Source organism: Phalangium opilio, unplaced genomic scaffold (assembly GCF_054372755.1).
Source record: "Phalangium opilio isolate 3A_F unplaced genomic scaffold, DU_Popi_V2 ptg000352l_1, whole genome shotgun sequence".
Classification (NCBI taxonomy): Eukaryota; Metazoa; Arthropoda; class Arachnida; order Opiliones; family Phalangiidae; genus Phalangium; species Phalangium opilio.
The window spans coordinates 8259107-8272864 of NW_028324228.1; the positions used below are offsets into that span (position 1 = coordinate 8259107).

General features: G+C 47.4%; 11 non-coding genes across 11 annotated transcripts; all 11 read right to left on the reverse strand.

Moving 5' to 3' along the window:
* Positions 1 to 859: 859 nt before the first annotated feature.
* On the reverse strand, positions 860 to 932 carry TRNAN-GUU (transfer RNA asparagine (anticodon GUU)). Its single transcript has one exon. It is a non-coding gene; the product is annotated as a tRNA-Asn (tRNA).
* A 221-nt stretch (positions 933 to 1153) lies between these two features.
* Positions 1154 to 1226, reverse strand: TRNAN-GUU (transfer RNA asparagine (anticodon GUU)). Its single transcript has one exon. It is a non-coding gene; the product is annotated as a tRNA-Asn (tRNA).
* Positions 1227 to 2032: 806 nt separating this feature from the next.
* On the reverse strand, positions 2033 to 2105 carry TRNAN-GUU (transfer RNA asparagine (anticodon GUU)). Its single transcript has one exon. It is a non-coding gene; the product is annotated as a tRNA-Asn (tRNA).
* Positions 2106 to 2473: 368 nt separating this feature from the next.
* On the reverse strand, positions 2474 to 2546 carry TRNAN-GUU (transfer RNA asparagine (anticodon GUU)). Its single transcript has one exon. It is a non-coding gene; the product is annotated as a tRNA-Asn (tRNA).
* Positions 2547 to 3353: 807 nt separating this feature from the next.
* Positions 3354 to 3426, reverse strand: TRNAN-GUU (transfer RNA asparagine (anticodon GUU)). Its single transcript has one exon. It is a non-coding gene; the product is annotated as a tRNA-Asn (tRNA).
* A 513-nt stretch (positions 3427 to 3939) lies between these two features.
* On the reverse strand, positions 3940 to 4012 carry TRNAN-GUU (transfer RNA asparagine (anticodon GUU)). The gene has a single exon. It is a non-coding gene; the product is annotated as a tRNA-Asn (tRNA).
* A 955-nt stretch (positions 4013 to 4967) lies between these two features.
* On the reverse strand, positions 4968 to 5040 carry TRNAN-GUU (transfer RNA asparagine (anticodon GUU)). The gene has a single exon. It is a non-coding gene; the product is annotated as a tRNA-Asn (tRNA).
* Positions 5041 to 5698: 658 nt separating this feature from the next.
* On the reverse strand, positions 5699 to 5771 carry TRNAN-GUU (transfer RNA asparagine (anticodon GUU)). The gene has a single exon. It is a non-coding gene; the product is annotated as a tRNA-Asn (tRNA).
* A 1834-nt stretch (positions 5772 to 7605) lies between these two features.
* TRNAN-GUU (transfer RNA asparagine (anticodon GUU)) lies at positions 7606 to 7678 on the reverse strand. The gene has a single exon. It is a non-coding gene; the product is annotated as a tRNA-Asn (tRNA).
* Positions 7679 to 8191: 513 nt separating this feature from the next.
* TRNAN-GUU (transfer RNA asparagine (anticodon GUU)) lies at positions 8192 to 8264 on the reverse strand. Its single transcript has one exon. It is a non-coding gene; the product is annotated as a tRNA-Asn (tRNA).
* Positions 8265 to 10684: 2420 nt separating this feature from the next.
* TRNAN-GUU (transfer RNA asparagine (anticodon GUU)) lies at positions 10685 to 10757 on the reverse strand. The gene has a single exon. It is a non-coding gene; the product is annotated as a tRNA-Asn (tRNA).
* Positions 10758 to 13758: the final 3001 nt, after the last annotated feature.

Genomic DNA, 13758 nt, shown 5'->3' on the forward strand with positions numbered 1-13758 from the left:
ACCACAAACCTTTTGAATAACAGCTGAATGCGCTAACCATTGCGCCACGGAAGCCCAAAAATTAAATGTTCGTCAGATATTTTTAAAAACTCTGAATTTTACGTTACATCTATGACCTCACAACACCGCTCCCGGATGGGCTCGAACCACCAACCTTTCGGTTAACAGCCGACGGCGTTAACCATTGCGCAACGGAAGCCCAAAGATTAAATGTTCGTCAGGTATTGTGGAAAAACTTTGACTTTTTACGTCACATCTGAGACCTCACAACACCGCTCCCGGATGGTCTCGAACCACCAACCTTTCAGTTAACAGCCGAACGCGCTAACCATTGCGCCACGGAAGACCAAAAATTAAATGTTCGTCAGTTATTTTTAAAAAACTCTGAATTTTCCGTTACATCTAAGACCTCACAACACCGCTCCCGGATGGGCTCGAACCACCAACCTTTCGGTTAACAGCCGACGGCGTTAACCATTGTGCAACGGAAGCCCAAAGATTAAACGTTCGTTAGGTATTGTGGAAAAACTTTGACTATTTACGTCACATCTGAGACTTCACAACACCGCTCCCGGATGGGCTCGAACCACAAACCTTTTGAATAACAGCTGAACGCTCTAACCATTGCGCCACGGAAGCCCAAAAATTAAATGTTCGTCAGTTATTTTTAAAAAACTGTGAATTTTACGTTACATCTAAGACCTCACAACACAGCTCCCGGATGGGCACGAACCACCAACCTTTCGGTTAACAGCCGACGGCGTTAACCATTGCGCAACGGAAGCCCAAAGATTAAATGTTCGTCAGGTATTGTGGAAAAACTTTGGAGTTTTACGTTACCTGTGAGATTTCACAACACCGCTCCCGGGTGGGCTCGAACCACCAACCTTTCGGTTAACAGCCGAACGCGCTAACCATTGCGCCACGGAAGCCCAAAGATTAAATGTTCGTCAGGTATTGTGGAAAAACTTTGACTTTTTACGTCACATCTGAGACCTCACAACACCGCTCCCGGATGGTCTCGAACCACCAACCTTTCAGTTAACAGCCGAACGCGCTAACCATTGCGCCACGGAAGCCCAAAGATTAAATGTTCGTCAGGTATTGTGGAAAAACTTTCGCATTTGACATTACGTTTGAGATCTCACAACACCGCTCCCGGGTGGGCTCGAACCACCAACCTTTCGGTTAACAGCCGAACGCGCTAACCATTGCGCCACGGAAGCTCAAAAATTAAACGGTCGTCAGGTATTGTGGAAAAACTTTGGCTTTTTACGTTACATTTGAGACTTCACAACACGGCAGCCGGGTGGGCTCGAACCACCAACCTTTTGGTTAACATCCGAACGCGCTAACCTTCGAGCCAAGGAAGCTCAGAAATGAAATGGTCGTCAGGTATTGTGGAAAAACTCTGACTTTTTACGTCACATCCGAGACTTCAAAACACCGCTCCCGGATGGGCTCGAACCACAAACCTTTTGAATAACAGCTGAATGCGCTAACCATTGCGCCACGGAAGCCCAAAAATTAAATGTTCGTCAGATATTTTTAAAAACTCTGAATTTTACGTTACATCTATGACCTCACAACACCGCTCCCGGATGGGCTCGAACCACCAACCTTTCGGTTAACAGCCGACGGCGTTAACCATTGCGCAACGGAAGCCCAAAGATTAAATGTTCGTCAGGTATTGTGGAAAAACTTTGACTTTTTACGTCACATCTGAGACCTCACAACACCGCTCACGGATGGGCTCGAACCACTAACCTTTCGGTTAACAGCCGAACGCGCTAACCATTGCGCCACGGAAGCCCAAAAATTAAATGGTCGTCGGGTATTGTGGAAACACTTTGGCTTTTTACGTTACATGTGAGAGCTCACAACACCGCTCCCGGGTGGGCTCGAACCACCAACCTTTCTGTTAACAGCCGAACGCGCTAACCATTGCGCCACGGAAGCCCAAAGATTAAATGTTCGTCAGGTATTTTTAAAAAACTCTGAGTTTTACGTTACCTGTGAGATTTCACAACACCGCTCCCGGGTGGGCTCGAACCACCAACCTTTCGGTTAACAGCCGAACGCGCTAACCATTGCGCCACGGAAGCCCAACGATTAAATGTTCGTCAGGTATTGTGGAAAAACTTTGGATTTTTACGTTACATGTGAGATTTCACAACACCGCTCTTGGGTGGGCTCGAACCACCAGCCTTTCGGTTAACAGCCGACGGCGTTAACCATTGCGCAACGGAAGCCCAAAGATTAAATGTTCGTCAGGTATTGTGGAAAAACTTTGACTTTTTACGTCATATCTCAGACCTCACAACACCGCTCACGGATGGGCTCGAACCACCAACCTTTCGGTTAACAGCCGACGGCGTTAACCATTGCGCAACGGAAGCCCAAAGATAAAATGTTCGTCAGGTATTGTGGAAAAACTTTGGATTTTTACGTTACATGTGAGATTTCACAACACCGCTCCCGGGTGGGCTCGAACCACCAACCTTTCGGTTAACAGCCGAACGCGCTAACCATTGCGCCACGGAAGCCCAAAGATTAAATGTTCGTCAGGTATTGTGGAAAAACTTTGACTTTTTACGTCACATCTGAGACCTCACAACACCGCTCCCGGATGGTCTCGAACCACCAACCTTTCAGTTAACAGCCGAACGCGCTAACCATTGCGCCACGGAAGCCCAAAAATTAAATGGTCGTCGGGTATTGTGGAAACACTTTGGCTTTTTACGTTACATGTGAGAGCTCACAACACCGCTCCCGGGTGGGCTCGAACCACCAACCTTTCTGTTAACAGCCGAACGCGCTAACCATTGCGCCACAGAAGCCCAAAGATTAAATGTTCGTCAGGTATTTTTAAAAAACTCTGAATTTTACGTTACATCTAAGACCTCACAACACCGCTCCCGGATGGGCTCGAACCACCAACCTTTCGGTTAACAGCCGAACGCGCTAACCATTGCGCCACGGATGCCCAAAAATTAAATGTTCGTCAGTTATTTTTAAAAAACTCTGAATTTTACATTACATCTAAGACCTCACAACACCGCTCCCGGATGGGCTCGAACCACCAACCTTTCGGTTAACAGCCGACGGCGTTAACCATTGCGCAACGGAAGCCCAAAGATAAAATGTTCGTCAGGTATTGTGGAAAAACTTTGGATTTTTACGTTACATGTGAGATTTCACAACACCGCTCCCGGGTGGGCTCGAACCACCAACCTTTTGGTTAACAGCCGAACGCGCTAACCATTGCGCCACGGAAGCCCAAAGATTAAATGTTCGTCAGGTATTGTGGAAAAACTTTGGCATTTGACATTACGTTTGAGATCTCACAACACCGCTCCCGGGTGGGCTCGAACCACCAACCTTTCGGTTAACAGCCGAACGCGCTAACCATTGCGCCACGGAAGCTCAAAAATTAAACGGTCGTCAGGTATTGTGGAAAAACTTTGGCTTTTTACGTTACATTTGAGACTTCACAACACGGCAGCCGGGTGGGCTCGAACCACCAACCTTTTGGTTAACATCCGAACGCGCTAACCTTCGAGCCAAGGAAGCTCAGAAATGAAATGGTCGTCAGGTATTGTGGAAAAACTCTGACTTTTTACGTCACATCCGAGACTTCAAACACCGCTCCCGGATGGGCTCGAACCACAAACCTTTTGAATAACAGCTGAATGCGCTAACCATTGCGCCACGGAAGCCCAAAAATTAAATGTTCGTCAGATATTTTTAAAAAACTCTGAATTTTACGTTACATCTATGACCTCACAACACCGCTCCCGGATGGGCTCGAACCACCAACCTTTGGGTTAACAGCCGACGGCGTTAACCATTGCGCAACGGAAGCCCAAAGATTAAATGTTCGTCAGGTATTGTGGAAAAACTTTGGATTTTTACGTTACATGTGAGATCTCACAACACCGCTCCCGGGTGGGCTCGAACCACCAACCTTTCGGTTAACAGCCGAACGCGCTAACCATTGCGCCACGGAAGCCCAAAAATTAAATGTTCGTCAGGTATTGTGGAAAAACTTTGACTTTTTACGTCACATCTGAGACCTCAAAACACCGCTCCCGGATGGGCTCGAACCACCAACCTTTCGGTTAACAGCCGAACGCGCTAACCATTGCGCCACGGAAGCTCAAAAATTAAATGGTCGTCAGGTATTGTGGAAAAACTTTGACTTTTTACGTCACATCTGAGACCTCACAACACCGCTCCCGGATGGTCTCGAACCACCAACCTTTCAGTTAACAGCCGAACGCGCTAACCATTGCGCCACGGAAGCCCAAAGATTAAATGTTCGTCAGGTATTGTGGAAAAACTTTGGCATTTGACATTACGTTTGAGATCTCACAACACCGCACCCGGGTGGGCTCGAACCACCAACCTTTCGGTTAACAGCCGAACGCGCTAACCATTGCGCCACGGAAGCTCAAAAATTAAACGGTCGTCAGGTATTGTGGAAAAACTTTGGCTTTTTACGTTACATTTGAGACTTCACAACACGGCAGCCGGGTGGGCTCGAACCACCAACCTTTTGGTTAACATCCGAACGCGCTAACCTTCGAGCCAAGGAAGCTCAGAAATGAAATGGTCGTCAGGTATTGTGGAAAAACTCTGACTTTTTACGTCACATCCGAGACTTCAAAACACCGCTCCCGGATGGGCTCGAACCACAAACCTTTCGAATAACAGCTGAACGCGCTAACCATTGCGCCACGGAAGCCCAAAAATTAAATGTTCGTCAGATATTTTTAAAAAACTCTGAATTTTACGTTACATCTAAGACCTCACAACACCGCTCCCGGATGGGCTCGAACCACCAACCTTTCGGTTAACAGCCGACGGCGTTAACCATTGCGCAACGGAAGCCCAAAGATTAAATGTTCCTCAGGTATTGTGGAAAAACTTTGGATTTTTACGTTACATGTGAGATCTCACAACACCGCTCCCGGGTGGGCTCGAACCACCAACCTTTCGGTTAACAGCCGAACGCGCTAACCATTGCGCCACGGAAGCCCAAAAATTAAATGGTCGTCGGGTATTGTGGAAACACTTTGGCTTTTTACGTTACATGTGAGAGCTCACAACACCGCTCCCGGGTGGGCTCGAACCACCAACCTTTCTGTTAACAGCCGAACGCGCTAACCATTGCGCCACAGAAGCCCAAAGATTAAATGTTCGTCAGGTATTTTTAAAAAACTGAATTTTACGTTACATCTAAGACCTCACAACACCGCTCCCGGATGGGCTCGAACCACCAACCTTTCGGTTAACAGCCGAACGCGCTAACCATTGCGCCACGGATGCCCAAAAATTAAATGTTCGTCAGTTATTTTTAAAAAACTCTGAATTTTACATTACATCTAAGACCTCACAACACCGCTCCCGGATGGGCTCGAACCACCAACCTTTCGGTTAACAGCCGACGGCGTTAACCATTGCGCAACGGAAGCCCAAAGATAAAATGTTCGTCAGGTATTGTGGAAAAACTTTGGATTTTTACGTTACATGTGAGATTTCACAACACCGCTCCCGGGTGGGCTCGAACCACCAACCTTTTGGTTAACAGCCGAACGCGCTAACCATTGCGCCACGGAAGCCCAAAGATTAAATGTTCGTCAGGTATTGTGGAAAAACTTTGGCATTTGACATTACGTTTGAGATCTCACAACACCGCTCCCGGGTGGGCTCGAACCACCAACCTTTCGGTTAACAGCCGAACGCGCTAACCATTGCGCCACGGAAGCTCAAAAATTAAACGGTCGTCAGGTATTGTGGAAAAACTTTGGCTTTTTACGTTACATTTGAGACTTCACAACACGGCAGCCGGGTGGGCTCGAACCACCAACCTTTTGGTTAACATCCGAACGCGCTAACCTTCGAGCCAAGGAAGCTCAGAAATGAAATGGTCGTCAGGTATTGTGGAAAAACTCTGACTTTTTACGTCACATCCGAGACTTCAAACACCGCTCCCGGATGGGCTCGAACCACAAACCTTTTGAATAACAGCTGAATGCGCTAACCATTGCGCCACGGAAGCCCAAAAATTAAATGTTCGTCAGATATTTTTAAAAAACTCTGAATTTTACGTTACATCTATGACCTCACAACACCGCTCCCGGATGGGCTCAAACCACCAACCTTTCGGTTAACAGCCGACGGCGTTAACCATTGCGCAACGGAAGCCCAAAGATTAAATGTTCGTCAGGTATTGTGGAAAAACTTTGGATTTTTACGTTACATGTGAGATCTCACAACACCGCTCCCGGGTGGGCTCGAACCACTAACCTTTCGGTTAACAGCCGAACGCGCTAACCATTGCGCCACGGAAGCCCAAAAATTAAATGTTCGTCAGGTATTGTGGAAAAACTTTGACTTTTTACGTCACATCTGAGACCTCAAAACACCGCTCCCGGATGGGCTCGAACCACCAACCTTTCGGTTAACAGCCGAACGCGCTAACCATTGCGCCACGGAAGCTCAAAAATTAAATGGTCGTCAGGTATTGTGGAAAAACTTTGACTTTTTACGTCACATCTGAGACCTCACAACACCGCTCCCGGATGGTCTCGAACCACCAACCTTTCAGTTAACAGCCGAACGCGCTAACCATTGCGCCACGGAAGCCCAAAGATTAAATGTTCGTCAGGTATTGTGGAAAAACTTTGGCATTTGACATTACGTTTGAGATCTCACAACACCGCACCCGGGTGGGCTCGAACCACCAACCTTTCGGTTAACAGCCGAACGCGCTAACCATTGCGCCACGGAAGCTCAAAAATTAAACGGTCGTCAGGTATTGTGGAAAAACTTTGGCTTTTTACGTTACATTTGAGACTTCACAACACGGCAGCCGGGTGGGCTCGAACCACCAACCTTTCGGTTAACAGCCGAACGCGCTAACCATTGCGCCACGGAAGCCCAAAAATTAAATGGTCGTCGGGTATTGTGGAAACACTTTGGCTTTTTACGTTACATGTGAGAGCTCACAACACCGCTCCCGGGTGGGCTCGAACCACCAACCTTTCTGTTAACAGCCGAACGCGCTAACCATTGCGCCACAGAAGCCCAAAGATTAAATGTTCGTCAGGTATTTTTAAAAAACTCTGAATTTTACGTTACATCTAAGACCTCACAACACCGCTCCCGGATGGGCTCGAACCACCAACCTTTCGGTTAACAGCCGAACGCGCTAACCATTGCGCCACGGATGCCCAAAAATTAAATGTTCGTCAGTTATTTTTAAAAAACTCTGAATTTTACATTACATCTAAGACCTCACAACACCGCTCCCGGATGGGCTCGAACCACCAACCTTTCGGTTAACAGCCGACGGCGTTAACCATTGCGCAACGGAAGCCCAAAGATAAAATGTTCGTCAGGTATTGTGGAAAAACTTTGGATTTTTACGTTACATGTGAGATTTCACAACACCGCTCCCGGGTGGGCTCGAACCACCAACCTTTTGGTTAACAGCCGAACGCGCTAACCATTGCGCCACGGAAGCCCAAAGATTAAATGTTCGTCAGGTATTGTGGAAAAACTTTGGCATTTGACATTACGTTTGAGATCTCACAACACCGCTCCCGGGTGGGCTCGAACCACCAACCTTTCGGTTAACAGCCGAACGCGCTAACCATTGCGCCACGGAAGCTCAAAAATTAAACGGTCGTCAGGTATTGTGGAAAAACTTTGGCTTTTTACGTTACATTTGAGACTTCACAACACGGCAGCCGGGTGGGCTCGAACCACCAACCTTTTGGTTAACATCCGAACGCGCTAACCTTCGAGCCAAGGAAGCTCAGAAATGAAATGGTCGTCAGGTATTGTGGAAAAACTCTGACTTTTTACGTCACATCCGAGACTTCAAACACCGCTCCCGGATGGGCTCGAACCACAAACCTTTTGAATAACAGCTGAATGCGCTAACCATTGCGCCACGGAAGCCCAAAAATTAAATGTTCGTCAGATATTTTTAAAAAACTCTGAATTTTACGTTACATCTATGACCTCACAACACCGCTCCCGGATGGGCTCAAACCACCAACCTTTCGGTTAACAGCCGACGGCGTTAACCATTGCGCAACGGAAGCCCAAAGATTAAATGTTCGTCAGGTATTGTGGAAAAACTTTGGATTTTTACGTTACATGTGAGATCTCACAACACCGCTCCCGGGTGGGCTCGAACCACCAACCTTTCGGTTAACAGCCGAACGCGCTAACCATTGCGCCACGGAAGCCCAAAAATTAAATGTTCGTCAGGTATTGTGGAAAAACTTTGACTTTTTACGTCACATCTGAGACCTCAAAACACCGCTCCCGGATGGGCTCGAACCACCAACCTTTCGGTTAACAGCCGAACGCGCTAACCATTGCGCCACGGAAGCTCAAAAATTAAATGGTCGTCAGGTATTGTGGAAAAACTTTGACTTTTTACGTCACATCTGAGACCTCACAACACCGCTCCCGGATGGTCTCGAACCACCAACCTTTCAGTTAACAGCCGAACGCGCTAACCATTGCGCCACGGAAGCCCAAAGATTAAATGTTCGTCAGGTATTGTGGAAAAACTTTGGCATTTGACATTACGTTTGAGATCTCACAACACCGCACCCGGGTGGGCTCGAACCACCAACCTTTCGGTTAACAGCCGAACGCGCTAACCATTGCGCCACGGAAGCTCAAAAATTAAACGGTCGTCAGGTATTGTGGAAAAACTTTGGCTTTTTACGTTACATTTGAGACTTCACAACACGGCAGCCGGGTGGGCTCGAACCACCAACCTTTTGGTTAACATCCGAACGCGCTAACCTTCGAGCCAAGGAAGCTCAGAAATGAAATGGTCGTCAGGTATTGTGGAAAAACTCTGACTTTTTACGTCACATCCGAGACTTCAAAACACCGCTCCCGGATGGGCTCGAACCACAAACCTTTTGAATAACAGCTGAATGCGCTAACCATTGCGCCACGGAAGCCCAAAAATTAAATGTTCGTCAGATATTTTTAAAACTCTGAATTTTACGTTACATCTATGACCTCACAACACCGCTCCCGGATGGGTTCGAACCACCAACCTTTCGGTTAACAGCCGACGGCGTTAACCATTGCGCAACGGAAGCCCAAAGATTAAATGTTCGTCAGGTATTGTGGAAAAACTTTGGATTTTTACGTTACATGTGAGATCTCACAACACCGCTCCCGGGTGGGCTCGAACCACCAACCTTTCGGTTAACAGCCGAACGCGCTAACCTTCGAGCCAAGGAAGCTCAGAAATGAAATGGTCGTCAGGTATTGTGGAAAAACTCTGACTTTTTACGTCACATCCGAGACTTCAAAACACCGCTCCCGGATGGGCTCGAACCACAAACCTTTTGAATAACAGCTGAACGCGCTAACCATTGCGCCACGGAAGCCCAAAAATTAAATGGTCGTCTGGTATTGTGGAAACACTTTGGCTTTTTACGTTACATGTGAGAGTTCACAACACCGCTCCCGGGTGGGCTCGAACCACCAACCTTTCTGTTAACAGCCGAACGCGCTAACCATTGCGCAACGGAAGCCCAAAGATTAAATGTTCGTCAGGTATTGTGGAAAAACTTTGGATTTTTACGTTACATGTGAGATCTCACAACACCGCTACCGGGTGGGCTCGAACCACCAACCTTTCGGTTAACAGCCGAACGCGCTAACCATTGCGCCACGGAAGCCCAAAAATTAAATGTTCGTCAGGTATTGTGGAAAAACTTTGACTTTTTACGTCACATCTGAGACCTCAAAACACCGCTCCCGGATGGGCTCGAACCACCAACCTTTCGGTTAACAGCCGAACGCGCTAACCATTGCGCCACGGAAGCTCAAAAATTAAATGGTCGTCAGGTATTGTGGAAAAACTTTGACTTTTTACGTCACATCTGAGACCTCACAACACCGCTCCCGGATGGTCTCGAACCACCAACCTTTCAGTTAACAGCCGAACGCGCTAACCATTGCGCCACGGAAGCCCAAAGATTAAATGTTCGTCAGGTATTGTGGAAAAACTTTGGCATTTGACATTACGTTTGAGATCTCACAACACCGCACCCGGGTGGGCTCGAACCACCAACCTTTCGGTTAACAGCCGAACGCGCTAACCATTGCGCCACGGAAGCTCAAAAATTAAACGGTCGTCAGGTATTGTGGAAAAACTTTGGCTTTTTACGTTACATTTGAGACTTCACAACACGGCAGCCGGGTGGGCTCGAACCACCAACCTTTTGGTTAACATCCGAACGCGCTAACCTTCGAGCCAAGGAAGCTCAGAAATGAAATGGTCGTCAGGTATTGTGGAAAAACTCTGACTTTTTACGTCACATCCGAGACTTCAAAACACCGCTCCCGGATGGGCTCGAACCACAAACCTTTTGAATAACAGCTGAATGCGCTAACCATTGCGCCACGGAAGCCCAAAAATTAAATGTTCGTCAGATATTTTTAAAACTCTGAATTTTACGTTACATCTATGACCTCACAACACCGCTCCCGGATGGGTTCGAACCACCAACCTTTCGGTTAACAGCCGACGGCGTTAACCATTGCGCAACGGAAGCCCAAAGATTAAATGTTCGTCAGGTATTGTGGAAAAACTTTGGATTTTTACGTTACATGTGAGATCTCACAACACCGCTCCCGGGTGGGCTCGAACCACCAACCTTTCGGTTAACAGCCGAACGCGCTAACCATTGCGCCACGGAAGCCCAAAAATTAAATGTTCGTCAGGTATTGTGGAAAAACTTTGACTTTTTACGTCACATCTGAGACCTCAAAACACCGCTCCCGGATGGGCTCGAACCACCAACCTTTCGGTTAACAGCCGAACGCGCTAACCATTGCGCCACGGAAGCTCAAAAATTAAATGGTCGTCAGGTATTGTGGAAAAACTTTGACTTTTTACGTCACATCTGAGACCTCACAACACCGCTCCCGGATGGTCTCGAACCACCAACCTTTCAGTTAACAGCCGAACGCGCTAACCATTGCGCCACGGAAGCCCAAAGATTAAATGTTCGTCAGGTATTGTGGAAAAACTTTGGCATTTGACATTACGTTTGAGATCTCACAACACCGCACCCGGGTGGGCTCGAACCACCAACCTTTCGGTTAACAGCCGAACGCGCTAACCATTGCGCCACGGAAGCTCAAAAATTAAACGGTCGTCAGGTATTGTGGAAAAACTTTGGCTTTTTACGTTACATTTGAGACTTCACAACACGGCAGCCGGGTGGGCTCGAACCACCAACCTTTTGGTTAACATCCGAACGCGCTAACCTTCGAGCCAAGGAAGCTCAGAAATGAAATGGTCGTCAGGTATTGTGGAAAAACTCTGACTTTTTACGTCACATCCGAGACTTCAAAACACCGCTCCCGGATGGGCTCGAACCACAAACCTTTTGAATAACAGCTGAATGCGCTAACCATTGCGCCACGGAAGCCCAAAAATTAAATGTTCGTCAGATATTTTTAAAACTCTGAATTTTACGTTACATCTATGACCTCACAACACCGCTCCCGGATGGGTTCGAACCACCAACCTTTCGGTTAACAGCCGACGGCGTTAACCATTGCGCAACGGAAGCCCAAAGATTAAATGTTCGTCAGGTATTGTGGAAAAACTTTGGATTTTTACGTTACATGTGAGATCTCACAACACCGCTCCCGGGTGGGCTCGAACCACCAACCTTTCGGTTAACAGCCGAACGCGCTAACCTTCGAGCCAAGGAAGCTCAGAAATGAAATGGTCGTCAGGTATTGTGGAAAAACTCTGACTTTTTACGTCACATCCGAGACTTCAAAACACCGCTCCCGGATGGGCTCGAACCACAAACCTTTTGAATAACAGCTGAACGCGCTAACCATTGCGCCACGGAAGCCCAAAAATTAAATGGTCGTCTGGTATTGTGGAAACACTTTGGCTTTTTACGTTACATGTGAGAGCTCACAACACCGCTCCCGGGTGGGCTCGAACCACCAACCTTTCGGTTAACAGCCGACGGCGTTAACCATTGCGCCACGGATGCCCAAAGATGAAATGTTCGTCAGGTATTGTGGAAAAACTTTGGATTTTTACGTTACATGTGAGATTTCACAACACCGCTCCCGGGTGGGCTCGAACCACCAACCTTTTGGTTAACAGCCGAACGCGCTAACCATTGCGCCACAGAAGCCCAAAGATTAAATGTTCGTCAGGTATTTTTAAAAAACTCTGAATTTTACGTTACATCTAAGACCTCACAACACCGCTCCCGGATGGGCTCGAACCACCAACCTTTCGGTTAACAGCCGACGGCGTTAACCATTGCGCAACGGAAGCCCAAAGATAAAATGTTCGTCAAGTATTGTGGAAAAACTTTGGATTTTTACTTTACATGTGAGATTTCACAACACCGCTCCCGGATGGTCTCGAACCACCAACCTTTCAGTTAACAGCCGAACGCGCTAACCATTGCGCCACGGAAGCCCAAAGATTAAATGTTCGTCAGGTATTGTGGAAAAACTTTCGCATTTGACATTACGTTTGAGATCTCACAACACCGCTCCCGGGTGGGCTCGAACGACCAACCTTTCGGTTAACAGCCGAACGCGCTAACCATTGCGCCACGGAAGCTCAAAAATTAAACGGTCGTCAGGTATTGTGGAAAAACTTTGGCTTTTTACGTTACATTTGAGACTTCACAAGACGGCAGCCGGGTGGGCTCGAACCACCAACCTTTTGGTTAACATCCGAACGCGCTAACCTTCGAGCCAAGTAAGCTCAGAAATAAAATGGTCGTCAGGTATTGTGGAAAAACTCTGACTTTTTACGTCACATCCGAGACTTCAAAACACCGCTCCCGGATGGGCTCGAACCACAAACCTTTTGAATAACAGCTGAATGCGCTAACCATTGCGCCACGGAAGCCCAAAAATTAAATGTTCGTCAGATATTTTTAAAAACTCTGAATTTTACGTTACATCTATGACCTCACAACACCGCTCCCGGATGGGCTCGAACCACCAACCTTTCGGTTAACAGCCGACGGCGTTAACAATGCGCAACGGAAGCCCAAAGATTAAATGTTCGTCAGGTATTGTGGAAAAACTTTGGATTTTTACGTTACATGTGAGATCTCGCAACACCGCTCCCGGGTGGGCTCGAACCACCAACCTTTCGGTTAACAGCCGAACGCGCTAACCTTCGAGCCAAGGAAGCTCAGAAATGAAATGGTCGTCAGGTATTGTGGAAAAACTCCGACTTTTTACGTCACATCCGAGACTTCAAAACACCGCTCCCGGATGGGCTCGAACCACAAACCTTTTGAATAACAGCTGAACGCGCTAACCATTGCGCCACGGAAGCCCAAAAATTAAATGGTCGTCGGGTATTGTGGAAACACTTTGGCTTTTTACGTTACATGTGAGAGCTCACAACACCGCTCCCGGGTGGGCTCGAACCACCAACCTTTCTGTTAACAGCCGAACGCGCTAACCATTGCGCCACAGAAGCCCAAAGACTAAATGTTCGTCAGGTATTTTTAAAAAACTCTGAATTTTACGTTACATCTAAGACCTCACAACACCGCTCCCGGATGGGCTCGAACCACCAACCTTTCGGTTAACAGCCGACGGCGTTAACCATTGCGCAACGGAAGCCCAAAGATTAAATGCTCGTCAGGTATTGTGGAAAAACTTTGGATTTTTACGTTACATGTGAGATCTCAC